The sequence below is a fragment of the Lissotriton vulgaris genome, chromosome 10, assembly GCF_964263255.1.
Source record: "Lissotriton vulgaris chromosome 10, aLisVul1.2, whole genome shotgun sequence".
In the NCBI taxonomy this organism is placed as follows: domain Eukaryota; kingdom Metazoa; phylum Chordata; class Amphibia; order Caudata; family Salamandridae; genus Lissotriton; species Lissotriton vulgaris.
Genome location: NC_141698.1, coordinates 296,986,605 through 297,001,256, shown reverse-complemented (window position 1 = coordinate 297,001,256; position 14,652 = coordinate 296,986,605).

The following is a 14,652-nucleotide window of genomic DNA, read 5'->3' as shown; positions in this document are numbered from 1 at the left end:
TAACTGAAAAACTGAATGGGCTATCAGATCGCTTGGACAAATTTGAACAAACGTCCTTGGACAATTTTTTTGCCCTAAAAACGCTGGTTAAACTTCATTCAAAGATTGGCCAAGAAACAGTAAGGACGGATAAAAGTTCTATGACCCCCAATCTAGCGCAACCATCTTGCCCACCTAGGAACGACAGGGTAGCAGATCCAAGCAGGACTAATGCCGTATTGGGAGGATTAAGTACGAAGCCCCCGAAAGACTTACCGCCCAAAGGCGGACCGCAACTGGTTGCTCCCCCAAAGCCAGCACCGCGTAAACTAAAACAAACATCAAATACTACCACTCTTCAAACCACAGCACCCACAAAACCAACTAATGGAATGGGATCTACAGTCAATAACAATAACATCAATGTTCAAACATCTGACTGTAGTATAGAATCCCAGGTGCCAAAGAGGGTCCCGATCGCACATCTTCCACCAGGGTGCCAACCATATGTGGTAGTTCTCACTGGGGTCCCCCCATTGAAACCTAACAAAAGGGAGTCATACGATGAATTAAAAAATAAGACCTTATACTGGCTAAGGGAAAACAGACCCCTACCCTATACTGTTAATTGTCAAGTTATTCAAGTCCGAAGAGTTAGTTGGCTGGGCACAAGAACAAAGGACATCGAAGGGGATTGCATTTTGGTCAATTTCAAAGATCCCTCTGTAGCTCAACTTGTATATAGCCAACAACCACGAAAAAGCTACCGAGGAATTGGGACCTGTGATCTTAGCTATTTCTACCCAATGAATTGGAAGCAAGACAGTAGAGTCCCTCAACAACCAGGTCTTATGGCCAATAGATATTCTTTTTTCGATCCCCCAATCCCAATTGAAAGATTACCCCCGACAAACTCGGGATCGGACAACAATTGGTCATGGTGGGGCCATTGACAAACATATGAAGACCACGAACCAAATGGACTGTCTTCCCTTACTTTCGGTGTGGACCAGTATGAATCAAGCAAAACATCGAAGGTAAGCTCTGGGGAATTGACCTCTGAAATAGTAAAGATCAAGCCAACGCAGACAGGGAAAAAGCCCGGAATAAAATCAGTCGGCCATCAAGGCCCGGATTCAATTGATGATGGTAGCGTTGAGGGCTATGATTCATCCCACCATTGTTTAATAAAGTACCCCGGGACCAGGCGCGTGGAAGAGAATCCATGGAGACACCTAACGAGGGGGAAACTCCGAGTACAAGTAACGGCTACCCAGCTAACCAAGATTATCGTAAGCCCAATAGAGACCTAAAAATAATGTCATGGAATATCGCAGGGTTGTCCAGAAACCTCTGTGATAGAAATTGGAGCTCCTTTATGGAGGAGCATGACATTATACTTCTGCAGGAAACATGGGCTATTAACATCGTACACAGACTTGGTTATAAAACATTTTTTTGCGGGGCAATTGCATCAGTGAGAGGCAGACCCTCTGGGGGTTTAATAATGTGGATAAGCATATCGCTGGATGTTGTCATAGCGCCTTTGTATCTTGCTTCTAATGATTTACTTGGTGTTAAGATAGTTATGAGAGACTTGGGCGATGTGTATATGATAAATGTCTACAACAGACCTTCCCCGCAAAACAAGGAATCATTGGCTATAGGACAACTTAGCTCTTATCTGTGTAATCTAGAGCCTGACTCTAAAGTATTCATAGGCGGGGATTTTAACTGCCAGTTCGAGCCCACAATGGGGCTCGAAAAACTATTGGAAACTGAAGACAGAGCGCTCGACATCCCTCCCCTAGATAATGTAAAGTCTGTAAAATGTACAGTGGCCGCTATGCAGATATATGAAATGACTGTATCCCATGGTTTGAGGGCTTGCAACGGGCGACTAGATTCGGACAAGCCAGCCAACAATACATTCAGCAAGGGGTTGTCTACATCCTTGATCGACTTTATGTTGATTTCAACTAACCTCTGGTATTTATTGTTGGCCTTTAAGGTCGTGAACAGACCGGAGAGTGATCACTTTCCACTACAACTAGGGCTACTATCTGACCCCTTCCTGGAACAGGATAACAAGATGGGAAGTGAGAGGGAGATAGCAGAGGTTGTTGTTTCTAACAACAGGAAAGCAATTAAATGGCCTCATATTCTAGCAAAAGAAGAGACGCTCTTGGGAATTTATAACACCTTCTCAGATATCATCCCCCTATATGAAAACCTAAGGTTGGGATCCCATGATGTCCTGAAAATGCATTATCATTTAGTGGAATCACTAACTCCCCTCCTGAGTAAAAATTGCACAAATAAAAAAGATAACACAAGGAGGCAATTGGAACTAGAGACGCCTTGGTACAACAAACAGTGTCATCTAGCTAAAACCAATCTTATTATTGCAGTACAATCTAAAGATCAGTTGAGGGTTAGAGAATGCAGACAAGAATACAAAAGACTCTTGCAAAATGCAAAAAGGGAGTGGGATGATTTAATCTGGGAAGATCTCTTGAGTGCCGCTAGGAGGCACGACCAATGCACTTTCTGGAATTTGATAGCCAAAAATAACAAAACAGGCAGCTCTAACAGGGACTTTTTTTTGGATGAAAAGGTCTGGTTTGGACCATTTTGTGGTACTGTATGACCAGGCAGGATCACCCTTTGAGTATAACGATCTTGGCCTTTCTACCCAGTGCACTAACCCAGTGCAATTTAGCATTAAAGAAACTTTGTGTGCGATAAAAGCAATAAAGGCAGGTAAGGATCCAGGCCCGGACAAATTACCTGGTGATTTATTTACCCATAATATTGATGTATGGTGCCCCTACATAAATTTCCTGTGTAACTCTATTTTGTTGGGAACCCCGATCCCAGAAACATGGAAAGGGGCAGAAATAGTAACTATCTATAAAAAAGGGGATCGCTACAACCCGGGTAACTACAGACCAATTAGTTTAATTGATATTTTACAAAAAAATTTTGCCAGACACATTTTAAACCGGCTTTTAAATTGGATAGAGGAATCTGAAACCCTCTCTAAATTCCAAGCAGGCTTTAGATCCAAGACAAGCACTGTGGACCAGGTGTACAGATTCATGTGTATATGCTGGAAATACATTAAGATAAAGAAGTGTAGCATATAAGTTGCATTTATGGACTTACGCTCAGCGTTCGACCTCGTTCCCCGCCATTTACTATGGGAATGCTTAAGGAAGATGGGAGTCCCGGACGATTTGTTGGTCAACCTTATAAGACTCCATACTGATAACTTTGCCAAAGTAAGGTGGGGAAGAAATGGGGAACTTACCCGAGCCATTCCAGTAAAAAGGGGGGTAAGACAAGGGTGTGTACTGGCCCCAACCCTCTTCTCCCTATTTGTAAATGATATTCCCCACTATCTAGCTCAATGCAACCATGATTCTCCGAAATTGTGCAACGAGCCAGTTACAGCATTGTTATTCGCGGATGACACCATCCTAATATCCCAAACACCAAAAGGCCTGCAAAACCTAATGAATAAATTCAATAGCTACTGTGAGTTAAAGGGGTTGGAAATAAACTCAACTAAAACCAAGTATATGGCCATCAATCCCCCTAAAACATTTAAGAAGAACTTGGCCCTAAATAATATCAAACTTGATTATGTAGATTCATTTGATTACCTTGGTATCAGGCTGGATAGCAGAATGTCTTGGGCAAATCAATTAATAAAAAGCAGGCTAATACTAAAACAGAACTCCCTCCCTATTTTAAAGATTCATGGTGGGAGCACATCAAAAGCTATAACCCCTGCGATTGAAGTGTTCAAAGCTAAAGCACAATCTGCCGCCCTGTACGGGGCTGAGATTTGGGGGCCTTACTCAAAAAAATCATTTGACATCGATGAAAATATGTTTTTTAGACGTCTACTAAGACTGCCTGTAAGAACACCTTTAGTGCCGGTCTATCTAGACATTAATCTAAAACGTACAGATTTTCTAAGTTGGTTGAGGCCATTACTCTATTGGGTGAGGTTATGGTCTACTCCGGAACTTGCTGATTATAGAGCAGGATTATTGGAAGTTAGGGAACTGGATTCTTATAATTCAATTAAGTGGCTGAGACACGTATCCCACTGGTTTGTAAAAATAGGCCTATCACACTTCTGGGAAACACCAGCATTGTCAATCACCTCGCTAAACAGTTGTAAGGCCCAAGTAAAATCTGCGTACTGGAATTACGTGAACCTAAATGTATATGAACGTGCTACTGGTACTTTAACACATAAATTCTTGCAATTTAAGGATCACCCCTCGTTCGAACATTTTTTGGACGAAATTGAGCCACCCCTGGCTAAATCTGTCTACCTCCAATTTAGATATGGGGTTTTACAGTTAAACGCAAATGTCTGCCGGTGGGGAGGGGCAAACAAAGACCCGAATTGTAAATTATGTGACCTAAAACTAAAAGAAGATGAGGCTCATATCCTCTTTTTTTGCCCATCATATGTATTATTGCGTAAGAAATGGATCATACCCCTCTGTAAAAACTTGGGCATACGATCATTCAAAGAGGCAGAGCGAATACTTAGATCTTCAAACAATAAGCTAATAATATTCGGTTTGAGCAGGTATTTCCATGGTGTTTGCATAACTAGAAAGAAACTTGGAATGTTAATGTAGGACTAAACTGTTTTTATTTGCTGGCTTTTTTAACTATTTATAATTGTATCTAATTGTTCTTAAATATTTGGTCTTGTAAGATACCAGGTTTGTGTAACCTCTACCAACATATGAGTAATGATTCACCTTACAATTTCTTGTAAAGATGGTCCTGGACCTGCATCTTATGTACTCTGCACCTATTGCACTTTGCACTTTATGAACGATTGCTAATGTTTTACCAATTTTAATAATTTTAATGATGATATGCCATGTGTATTATATGTGTGTGTGGCTTTATGACAAAGTGTCGAATAAAAGCTTTTACAAACAAACATTGACAAGTGGCAGTATGTGTCGTAGAGTTGAGTATCATGGATTGTTATGCTGTACAGTGGAGAGGCGTGTCATTGACTGCAGTGTGGTGGAGTTGAGTGTGGTGGAATGTTGTTGAGTATAGTGTTGTACAGTGGCAGAAGATTGTTGTACAATGCAGTACCATAGAGTGGAGTATAGTGCAGTAAAGTGTTGTACAGTTTAGTGGAGTGGAGTGCCGTTCAGTAGAGTGATGGACAGTCTCGTACAGTGTAGTGTCATACAGTGGAGTGTCATACTGTGGTATAGTGTCATACTGTGGAGGAGAGAGTCATAGAATGGAGTGCTGTCTCCTATAGTGGATTAGTTAATCAAAAAAGGACTAGCTGGGATGGGGTTGGTATGATATTATATTGTAATCATACTGGTGACTCAGTATTGTTTTGTCAGGGGGAGATGGCACCTGTTGGGTGTCTTTAGAAAGCCCTCACCCACCAACCTAGTTGGTGGCATGCTTCATCATCGGGCCCACCCAGTGACACCTAGCGTGTCCCGGGTGTGCTACGACGCCTGGCTACAGCGGAGCAGGTATGTCACTGTGTGTGCGGTGAAGGGTGTTAAGTAAGTGAGTTTAAAACGGCTTGGCGGGGGTCCCAATACCCGAAGGGTAAGAATACTTTATTAAATGGGCCTCCGCCAGCGGTTAAAAATAAAAATAAAAATAAGGCAGTGGGACGTTGGAGGCGGGTTACGACCTCCTACGTCCTTTAATGAGTCAACATGTTTCAGCCAGTGCCTTATCTGTAATCTGGCTTTCTTCAGGACTGATAAAAATGTGTGTGGTTAAAATAGGGGTTGTGTAGTGCAGGCTATGTGTCTACACGCCCTAAAGTGTATCTAACTGTGAGAGGGGGGATTCCCTTCTCAAGATCACGCTAGTTTTAGGTAGGTCAGACTTCAAGGTTATTGAAGTGGCATGGGGTTGACCAGGATTACTGGTCAGAGCCGGCGTGGGACCTGTTGTGCCTCCTTCGCAGAACCTCTCACAGTTAGATACACTTTAGGGCGTGTAGACACATAGCCTGCACTACACAACCCCTATTTTAACCACACACATTTTTATCAGTCCTGAAGAAAGTCAGATTACAGATAAGGCACTGGCTGAAACATGTTGACACATTAAAGGACGTAGGAGGTCGTAACCCGCCTCCAACGTCCCACTGCCTTATTTTTATTTTTAACCGCTGGCGGAGGCCCATTTAATAAAGTATTCTTACCCTTCGGGTATTGGGACCCCCGCCAAGCCGTTTTAAACTCACTTACTTAACACCCTTCACCGCACACACAGTGACATACCTGCTCCGCTGTAGCCAGGCGTCGTAGCACACCCGGGACACGCTAGGTGTCACTGGGTGGGCCCGATGATGAAGCATGCCACCAACTAGGTTGGTGGGTGAGGGCTTTCTAAAGACACCCAACAGGTGCCATCTCCCCCTGACAAAACAATACTGAGTCACCAGTATGATTACAATATAATATCATACCAACCCCATCCCAGCTAGTCCTTTTTTGATTAACTATACATATAAACCGGGGATCTGGACTAGCTATCTGGTCCTCTCTCTCCCTCTTGATACACGCTCCTATAGTGGATTGACATATGCTAGAGTGTCATACTGTCTAGCAAAGTGGCATGAAGTGGAGTAGTGTGCATTTAGTGGCATAGAGTATAGTAGTGTTGTATAGTAGATTTGCATACAGTACAGTAGTGTCATACAGTGGAGTGGCTTGGAGTGGAGTGTTAAACGGTGGCATAGAGTCGGGTAAAGTATCAAAAAGTGGCATGAAGTGGTGTGGAGTACAGTGTTGCAAAGCGGAGTGTCATACAGTAAGGAGTCATAGTGTAGTGGTATAGAGTATTGTAGAGTTAAGTGGCACAGAGTCGAGTAGAGTGGAGTGGTGGACAGTGGAGCAGTGAGGTAGACTGGATTAGTGTGTCGTAGAGTAGAGTGGAGTAAGGTGGGGTGGATTGGCAAAGAGATAGTTGAGTAGTGCGTCTTAGAGTGGACTAGAGTGTTGTAGAGTATCATAGGGGTCTTCAAACTGTGGGGCCCGACCCCCAGGGGGGTCGTGGAGTGATAGAAAGTGGGTCCCACATTCCAGGTCACACTTCTGTCTATTATTATTATTTCAAAAAAGGTGTCATGGGGCTAATAACCATCTGCTGGCTGAAATGGCAAATAAGAAACAGACAGAAGGGGAAGGAGAACCAGCCAAATGGGGTAACATACAGGGTATAGGGCCAGGTTTTTATAGCTTCCTAAAGATAATAGATTAATGGTGGAGCGAAGCAAAGGTGGGTGAAAGTGTCATAACTGTGCAGCTGCACCAAAACAGTGAGCCAGACTATTCATGTTTTTTGAATTAGGGAACAATAAGAAGATTGGTACAGGCCGAGAAGGGCATACAGGTATGCCCAGTGAGGAGAGATGAGAGGGTGAGAGTAGATGGGATGAGAGAGGACAGCATGGGAGCGAGAGAATTCGATTTAAGAGGTCAGGGATGAGGAGAAATGTGAAGTGCTGAAGAAGTGCAGAAACGCAAGTGAGTGTGAGCGAAGGGGTTATTGCACAGAGGAGGGATACTGTTAAACGGTGAGAGAAGATAGCTGCGTGATGACCTGTGACATAAAAAGAGAATTTGGTATGACGTGGGTGAGGGACAACAGCGATGAGGGAAGAGAGGGAGTACTGAGGTGGGTGTTGAGGTAATAGGGGAGAGGGACGTTGGTTCAAGAAGCAGTGGAAGAACAAAGGGGAAATGTGAAAGATGAATGGTGGACTGGAGAGGTTTAGGATACAAATAGACAGACATTTGAAGGAAGAGTCTTGAGGTGAATGAGAGGTGCTGAGGGTAGGGAGAGGTGATGTGTCCAGAGAGGCCATGAGATAAATTCGAGAGGAGGGCAGTGAAAAGACAGAATGGCAAGAGGTGATTAAACATGAAGTGAGAGGTTGAATGGAGAGAGTTCAAAAGTTGTTAACACCATGGCTGCTAGGCGTTTTCCCCTGCTGTGCTGGGAATTGCTATTTTCCTTTATTCATGACGAGCCCAGCTTGGCATCAGCGTGCGAGCGCCTTGCTCCATGACGAGCTGGGCTCGTCATGAGTGTGGAAGGGGTTAAAAGGGGTGAAAAGAAAATGGCTTTCAAAGTGAGAGAGGGATCCAGGTTTGGAAGAAGAGAGAGGGATGGAATGGAGGGGTGAGAGGAAAGTGGCATGGGTAAACTGCTTAACTCTGCATAAGGCTGCCAGGGTTTTACGGGACCCTTGCTGCTCCCGGCCAGTGCCAGGTGAGCTTCTTATGTGGCAGCATTTATTCCTGCAGAGTGGAAGGCCCTTCACAAAGGTTGACTAGACATCTTTCTGTTGTTTATTGCTGTATTTTCATTATAAACTGGTACTGATGAGATGAAATCTTTCCTCAGTGTTACTGTGTGTAAAAATGTCAAAATAATGCATTATTTATGTTTTCTTACCATACAATTTAGTCGAGCCTGCCGCATAATTTGGTCCTCACCTGCCTCATAATTCCAGTAGCTTTGCCTACAGGTTTAGAATTGTTTGTCGGGGGGGGGGGGGGGTCCTTACGCCTGAAAAATTTGACTAGGGGCGTCTCGGCATCCAAAAGTTTGAAGATCTCTAGAGTAGAGGGTTGTATATTGGGATAGAGTGGAGTAGAGAGGAGTGCAAGAGCATACCGTGTAGTAAAGTGTTTTACAGAGACATAGAGTGTAGTAGCATGTTGTAGATTGGACTTCTATAGAGTATAGTTGAGTGTTATAGATAGGAGTGGCATAGAGTGGAGTGCCATACTGTAGCATAGAATGTGGTAAACTGTTGTACAGTGGAGTTGAGTTGAGTGAAGTGGCGTGGCGTAGAGAGGAGTAAAGTGTCATATAGTTGAGTGGTGTCTCATATAGTACAGTGTCATAGAGGGGAGTGTAGTGTAGTGGCGTAGCATAAAGTGGAGTACAATTTCATAAAGTGGAGGGGCATATTGTACATTCCAGTTGTATGCCATGTCATGGAGTGTGGGAAACTAGTGTAGAATGGAGTAGAGTGGCGTGGCAAAGAATGAAGTACAGTGTTGTAGAGAGGAGTGAGGTAGATTGGAGTTGAATCTTGTAGAGCGTCGTTCATTGGAGGTATATAGTTGCATTGAGTGGAGTGACATAGAGTTGAGTGGAGTGAAGCCAAGTAGAGCCAAATAGTGTGTTATAGAATAAACTGGAGTAACTTTTGGTGGAGTGGCATAGAGGGAGTTGCATAGAGTGGAGTAGAGTTTGGTAGAGTGGCATAGAGTGGACTACTGTGTTGTACAGTGACACAGACTGGAGTACACTGTTGTACAGTGGAGGAGCATAGAGACAAGTGGCGATTGGTAGAGTGGAGAAGCGTAGAGTGGAGTGAAGAGAGGTTCTTAGAGTGCAGTAGACTTGAGTGGCATAGGATGAAGTGTCATAGAGTGTCATATTTTAGAGTATCATGGTGTACCATATTATGGCGTAGAGTCGAGTGTGGTCCAATGGAATAGCATACAGTGGAGGGGGTGTAGATTAAAGTACTGTTTAGTGAAGTGATATATAGTGGAATAGAGTAGAGTGGAGAAGAGTAGAGTGGAGTAGCATACAGTGGAGTGGCATGTAGTGGAGTGTCCTAGACTGAGAGGTGTACAGAGGAGTGCGGTATACTGGAATAGCATGCAGTGGAGTGGGGTATAGTGGAGTAGCATGCAGTTGAATGGCATACAGTTGAATAGGGTACTGTGGAGTGGCGTAGAGGGGAGTGGAATACAGTGAAATAGCAGACAGCGAAGTGGTTTACAGTGCAGTGCCGTACAGTTGAGTGGCACACAGGGGAATAGTGTATAGTGGAGTGGCGTAGAGTGGAGTGGCATACAGTGGAATAGCGTTGGGTGGAGTGGTTTACAGTGCAGTGCCGTAGAGTGGTGTAGCATACAGTTGAGTGGCACACAGGGGAATAGTGTATAGTGGAGTGGCGTAGAGTGGAGTGGTATACAGTGGAATAGCATTGGGTGGAGTGTTGTACAGTAAAATCGCATTGAATGGAATAGCATAGAGTGGTGTGGCGTAGCCTGGAGTGGCGTACAGTGGAAGAGGGTAGAGTGCAATGGCATATAATGGATTGGCATAGAGTGGAGTTGCCTACAGTGGAATAGTGTAGAGTGTAGTGGCATGCAGTGGAGTAGCATATAGTGAAATAGCCTACAGCGGAGTGGCGTATAGAGGAATAGCATGCAATGGAGGAGGCATAGACTGAATTGGCATACAGTGGAGTGGTGTAGACTAGCCCACAATGAAGCTGTGTACAGTGGAGTAGTGTAGAGTGGAGTGGCATACAACGGAGTGGCATAGAATGGAGTTGTGTACAGTGAAGTGTCAGTGCACTTGCATATAGTGCATTGCCTAGACTGGAGTGGTGTGCAGTGGGGTGGGGTACGGTGGAATATCATAGAGTGGAGTCATAGAGTTGCGTAGTTACAGTGGAGTGGCATACAGTGAAATGGCGTAGAGGGGATTGGAATAGAATAGAGTGACATACAGTGAAGTAGCGTAGAGTGTAGTAGTGTACAGTTTAGTGGCTTAGAGGGGAATAGTGTAGACTGAAGTAGCGTACAGTGGAGTGGCATACACTGGAGTGATATAAAATGGAGTGGGGTAGAGTGGAATAGAATATAGAAGTGTAGTGTAGAGTTGAGTTGCATACAGTGGAATAGCATATAGTGGATTGGCGTAGAGTGGAGTAGTGTTCAGTAGAGTGGCACAGAGTTGAAAAGCACAGAGTGGAATAATGTAAAGTGGAGTGGCAATCGTGTAGTGGTGTAAAGTGTAGTAGGGTGAAGTAGCGTACAGTGGAGAGGCATAGAGTGGAATATCATAAAGTGAAGTGGCATACAATGGAATAGTGTGTAGCGTCGTGAACTGGAGTGGGGTACAGTGGAGTGGCACAGAGTGGAGTAGCATACAGTGTAGTGGCTAATGGATGTACATGAAATTTGTTAGGAATGCACAATATGGCGTGCAGATTAATGCAAGACAGCAATTTGCATTGCCTTCTGTTTCTCCAGATTTACCAAGCAACGCAGGCTTAACTATGGTGGCCTTGTGTTGCTTTGTAACTGTGAGTTAAGTATTGCATTGCCCATGTTATGTTATATTATGTTATAGTGTCTTGTAAAGCGCAACAGCTGCCCCAGCAAAGGGGCATGTGAGATCATGTGTGATGTAAGGGTAATGTAATAAATAATATATTTGTGCCTTAGTTATATATTGTGCCATGGTAAACCGAGATAACTGTGTAGTATACTGCAGTACATGCTGATGATAAGGCAGTATATAATTGGCTAATGGCTGCCTTTACAAAATTAAAAGGCAGGCATCTTTTTCTACTACACTTTAGCTGTGGTCTGGGTTAGGGTCTCAAATATAGCTAAGTATTAGTTTTATTATTATTATTTTTTTTTTGATAACTTTATTGCGGTCATAGACCATAAAAGCACAGGTAAAATATGTACATACACGGAATAAAATACATAAATAATTGAAAATACATGCTTAAAAAGTTATTAAACAGTAAGTTATCAAAGTGATGTTATCAAAACATCCCAGTAAATCACAGATTGTCGCAATTCATTAAAGTGAGCCTTCTGCGCCACATACCATATAAAAAACGAGATACTGCAAACACAATAGAGGGGGAGGTGTCATATCTTAAAATTCGGACAGCTTGTGCACATTGTCTTAAACCAAGGCTTCTACATAACGGTGCCAACCAGCATCTCCTTATTGTACTGTAGGCTGGGCAGAGGAGTAAGACGTGGACAATCTCCTCTTTGGTGTTATTACAAACTGGGCAAATTCCCTCTTCTCGTCCATTCCATTTGCAAGTAAATGCCCCAATAGGTAGACAACCATGTCTTAATTGTGTGTAAAGTTTTCTTGCACGGGGAGGCTGTATTAAGTCCAAAAACTCCTCCCTCTTAGACACGAGTTTTACCTGAAAAAATTCTGCAGACAGACTGCCCAGCATTGTCGAGCTATGCAGAAGGCTTAGGTTGTAATGTCTCAGGGAGGCCAAGAGCTCCATTCTCTTCACTCTCGGGCAGCTCACCTCCGGGGTCTCCCATAATTGGGGCATACCAATTTGATGTCCAAGGGCCTTGATATGGGCTAGCCAGGGGATATTCTTGATCTTTAGGTGCCCCCAGACTGCAGCAAATTCAGCTCTATAATCCTCGAGCTCAGGCACTGTCCAGAGCCTTCTCCAATACAGGAGAGGTCGGGTGGCTAACAGTTCTGAGATGGACTCTAGGCCTAGATCTAGTCTCAGGGGTGTGAGCGGGGTGCTCTGGGGGAGGCCTATCAGGTTCCGCATAAAGGCCTGTTCCACCTTGAGGAGGCTTGGTGTACTCTTATGGCCCCAGAGTTCTGCACCATACATCACAGCTGGTCTAGCTTGCGCCCCATAGATCTCAAGGGCTGGGGCAACTGGCTTAAACAGGGTTGTTCTGTGGAACTTGCCAATGCCCCCTCCGATCTGCGCCAATCTCAAAGCAGATTTGGATACCTGTGGTTCCCAACCAAAATCTTCAGTCAGGGTAACCCCCAAGTATACAAAGGTTCTCACCCTTTCGAGCGGGACGCCATTTAATACCGGGTTAGGGCGAGTTCGCTTTGGGGGATGAAAGATCATAAACTTCGTCTTTGCTAAGTTTATCTCCAATGCCCTCAGAGCGCAAAAGGATACAAAACCATCCAGGACCCTCTGGATACCTGATGATGTTCGAGACAACAGCAAAGTGTCGTCTGCAAACATCAGAGCAGGTACCTGGCCAGTGGCCAACCAAGGAGCATCACTGTCCCTGACCCTATCCAGTTCACCCACCAGGCCATTTATATAAAGACTAAAGAAGGTAGGAGCCAGGGCGCAGCCCTGGCGTACGCCTCTGGTCACGGGGAAACGGGCTGATAATTCCCCGTTCTTCCCGCATCTCACCTTGGAGTAGTTCCCTGTATGGAAGTGCATCAGGAAGTCTAGCAGATAGGGCGGGAGGTCTAGTTCTTTCAGTACCCTCCATAGGCTTTCCCTGGGGACAAGGTCGAAGGCAGCCCGCAGGTCTACGAAGACAAGGCAGAGGCTGCTACCCTCTACTCTTGCTGTCTTCCAAAAAAGGACCTGCAACCTAAAAATTTGGTCCAGGGTCGAGATTCCAGCTCTGAAGCCGGCCTGTAGGGTAGTCAATATTTTTTGCTCCTCCATCCACCCCAGCAATCGGTCCAGAAGGACTCGGCCCATTAGCTTCTGTGAAGTGTCCAGGAGACTAATCGGCCGGTAGTTTGATGGCACTAAGGGGCAGCCCTTCTTGAAGATTGGCACAATCTCGGCTCCTGCCCAGATGTCCGGTAACTTGGCTCCCCAAAGGACAGCATTGAATAGAACAGCCAAGTACAGCGCCCACATTTTTGGCTGGGAGCGGAAAAGGTCTCCTGGTAGTCTGTCGAGGCCTGGGGCTTTGTTAGGTAGTTGCCTGATGATCGCCGATTCCACCTCTTTGACTGAGATGCTCTCGGTGTCTCCAGGGTCCTCCCTCGCCCTGGCGTCCCGCTGACCTAACGGATAGCCCAAATCCGAGGCCCCCCGCAGTCGATACTCGTGCGGGGGGTCTGGGGCTCGGGACATCTGGAGGGCATCATCTGTCACTGATATCTCTGCCCCATTTAGGTGTTCACTAGTAACAGTCTCAGGGCTGGTGTAAAGCGCAGCAAAATGCGCCTCCCAAACTGACGGAGCAATGTTTGGTTGAAGAGGCTCCCCTCCCTCTTTTACACCGGCGTTAACTATTGCCCAGAATAATTAGGCGTCTTTTGCTAGTAAGGCCCTTCTTAGCTCTTCCCACCTGGCTTCTTCCCACTCCCTCTTGCCCCTAGCGAGCTCCTTTTTATATAACAGTCTGGTTGCCCTAATGTCCACTCTGTCATTAGATTTGATTGCCGCAAGTAGCTCCTTTTTTAGTTTTTTGCATGCATCATCAAACCAAGGGTGAGATTTCGGGGCTCGCCTTTTAGTTCCATTTACAGGTAGAACACGTCCCCCAATACCATAACTAGCTGCCTATGTGTCTCCACTACCTGATGCCTACAGGATAGATCACCATCTGGGTGATAAGTGGGATTGCAAGTTGGTAAATTTTTGCTAGCCTGGATGGTGAATCTACTAGGTGGGGCCATTTAACCCTTCTTCTATTATTAGCCAACATGAGGGGAGGCATCATCGCCGCGGGTTCGGGTACAGGATTAGTTAAACCAAAGGACCCCGGCTTAAGAGTTAAAACCAGGGCATTGTGGTCGCTATCATGTCTTTGTATGACCCTAAATTCCTTTAGCTTATCCCAATTTTTGGCGTCTACCATAAGGTAGTCAATGATGGATGTTTGCCCTACTCGGTTAAACGTAGCTATAGCTGGGGAATCAGGATCCAATCTCCCATTGCATGCCCGCAAGGATGTTTCAAGGGAGAAGGATTTTATTTGGAGAGCTAAAGGAGTCCATGCCCTAACTGGGGTAATATTGGGCTCAGGAATATGCCAAAGTGCGTCAACCTCGTCTTGCTCACCCAACTCCAGACTTCCC